The sequence below is a fragment of the Capricornis sumatraensis genome, chromosome X, assembly GCF_032405125.1.
Source record: "Capricornis sumatraensis isolate serow.1 chromosome X, serow.2, whole genome shotgun sequence".
Classification (NCBI taxonomy): Eukaryota; Metazoa; Chordata; class Mammalia; order Artiodactyla; family Bovidae; genus Capricornis; species Capricornis sumatraensis.
Window position 1 is genome coordinate 18,143,739 of NC_091092.1, and position 2,844 is coordinate 18,146,582.

A 2,844-nucleotide genomic window follows, 5' to 3' on the forward strand; every position below is an offset into this window, starting at 1 on the left:
AATCTATATATTTTGGGTAGTAATAATTTAACCATTATCTATATTGCAAATACAGTAATTAGTCTATTATTTATCTTTTGACTTTGATTTTAGTGTCTTTCATTGCACAGAAATGTTTACAATTTCAAAAAATAATCACCGCCACTCTGTTCCTTTATGAGCACTTCAACAATGCCACCACGAACGTCTGTGGACTCTATTATATGTGTTTGGCTCACTATTTCCTTAAGATAAATTCCTGGGATTGGGTTTGTTCAATTATATATATATATATATATATATATATATATATATATATATATATATATATATATTTTGCTAAAGTGCCTTCTAAAGTGATTGTTTTAAACCAATTTGCACTCCAACTGCAGTATATCAAAGTATACTTTGTTCCTCCTCTTGAGATCTTCTGCTAATTCAGATTTGGCACCTTAAATCAAGTGCTAGGCAGGAACTAGTGTTTGGCATCACGATGGCTGGGGCAGAAATCCCTAACTGCACGTGAAACACATGTAATACACATTTCACCTTCAATTATTTAAGCAAACATGTTTTTTAATTCATCTCCGACTAGAACTGTATCAAAAGCATTTTCCAACATCAAGTCCCTCTAAATTCACTGTGAAGTGAATGGCTATTTAGGGTCATTTCTGCTGGTGGCCGCTGCAGCAGCAGACAATGACAAATGAACTTTAGAGATGTATGTTGTAAGACACTTGGAACAAAGCTACTGCTGCATCGTCACTGAACTCAGAGGTCAGCTAGATTGGTTCCAGAATTTACCAGAGGCTGAGGTCTGAGTAGGAGTCGGCTTCTCTCTGACTTGCCTTCCTGCAAAGAGGACAAGTTTGAGGCCCTCCCATGAGGAGTTATTCTAATAGAAATAAACAGTGATGTCACCCTCTGCAAAGGGAATAGTGACAAACAGGTACAGGTGTAGCTTTTCTTGTCACTCTGCCTGGCTTGCTTCATCTTCTTGCATCTCTTTGCTGCCAACATCCAGGTATGGTCATGGAATTTTGGTGTTCGCTTTAGGCCACACGTAGGATTAGGAGAAGGTGGGTATCAGAGCAGTCATTTCTGTGGCTTAAAAACTGTCTTTTGTCTGAAGAGTGAGAGCAGCAGTAGCAACCTTTAAATCCTTTGGGGGTGATTGAGCATGCTGTGGGGTATGAAAGAGCAGTGATAGTTGGTACCCATTTTACAGATGGAGAAGACACATCTGGAAAGGAGAAATGCTCTGAGAGTTGGATGTGCTGGAAAAGTCTCCTGACATACCTCCAACACATGCTAGTTTAAAATCTGGCCACTTTTCTCCTCTAGGGATGGATATGTGTGTGCTAAGTAAGGTGCTTCAGTCGTGTCCAACTCTGCAACCCCATGGACTGTAGCCCGCCAGGCTCCTCTGTCCATGGGATTCTCCAGGCAAGAATACTGGAGTGGGTTGCCATGCCCTCCTCCAAGGGATCAAACCCTGGTCTCCTGCATTGTAGGCAGACGCTTTTACCTTCTGAGCCACCAGGGAAGTCTGCATTTGAACTATAGCCAGTTATTATTTGTGGTTTCCCATTTTCCTCAAAATCTTGGTATTTGGAAAATGACTTTAGATCCTATCTAATATATGTGGGTTTTTTCTTTTAAAGGCTTGGATCTGATGGCCAGTAATTATTGCTCTTTGCTGCTTTAAAAAAAAAATGGCTTTGGCTGCTAAGTTAATGAATGTACTGGAGCTTCCCTGGTGGCTCAACTGGTAAAGAACCCACCAGCCAATGTAGGAGACACAAGAGATGCAGGTTCAATCCCTGAGTCAGGAAGATTCCCTGGAGTAGGAAATGGCAACCCACTCCATTATTCTTGCCTGCAAAATCCCATGGACAGAGGAGCCTGGCCAACTACAGTCCATGGGGTCACAAAAGAGTTGGACATGACTGAACACACACACACACACACGCTCCTCTTAAAGCTAGGGTGTCCCTTCTTTGATGCTGAATTATTTGTCTGTTTATTTATTTATTTTGGCTGTGCTATATGGCTTGCACAATCTTAGTTCCCTGACTAGGGATTGAACCAAGGGCCACAGCAGTGAAAGCACCTAGTCCTAACCACTGGACCACCAGGGAACTCTCCAATGCTGAATAATTTATAACTGAAACATTATAGCCACAAATATGGTCTCTACACATAAATCATGTGATGAATTTCTCCTTATGGGTGGTCATAATGGAAAGGGCTATATTTTCCTTTCTTTTTAAAACTCTGCTTAATGCTTTTCATAGAACTGGGGATTGTCATGTTTTGTTTTCTAAGGATTATTCCCCAAAGGTAGCATTGCTGTTTAACTCATTAGAACCAGGAGGGGATATCTATTGTTCCCATACTTAAACTTGAAAGGACAATCTTATTAAGAAGCAAAGTCAGTCAGTTAGTGGAGCTTACAGGAAATTGGGAGGCAGAGACCTGAATCCCAGTTCTGGTTTTGTTCTAATTAGCTGTGTGACCTTGAGCAAGTGCTTCAATGTCTCTGAGCCTCAGATTCCTCACTCTTTGTTAGGAATATATTATATTGTAGTGCCTTTCATCTAAGCAAAGCATATTTGTCTCCAGTCAAAACTTGCTTAGTAACAAAATCGTGTGAAAGTGAAAGTGAAGTTGCTCAGTTGTGTCTGAGTCTTTGCGACCCCATGGCCTGTAGCCTACCAGGCTTCTCAGTCCATGGGATTTTCCAGTCAAAAATACTGGAGTGGGTTACCATTTGCTTCTCCAGGAGATCTTCCTGACCCAAGGATTGAACACTGGTTTCCCACATTGGAGGCAGACGCTTTACCGTCTGAGCCACCAGGGAAG

The 2,844-nt window shown here is 41.4% G+C and overlaps 1 non-coding gene across 1 annotated transcript; it reads right to left on the minus strand.

Moving 5' to 3' along the window:
* Positions 1-2,047: 2,047 nt before the first annotated feature.
* TRNAE-UUC (transfer RNA glutamic acid (anticodon UUC)) lies at positions 2,048-2,120 on the minus strand. Its single transcript has one exon. It is a non-coding gene; the product is annotated as a tRNA-Glu (tRNA).
* Between the last annotated feature and the right edge of the window lie 724 nt (positions 2,121-2,844).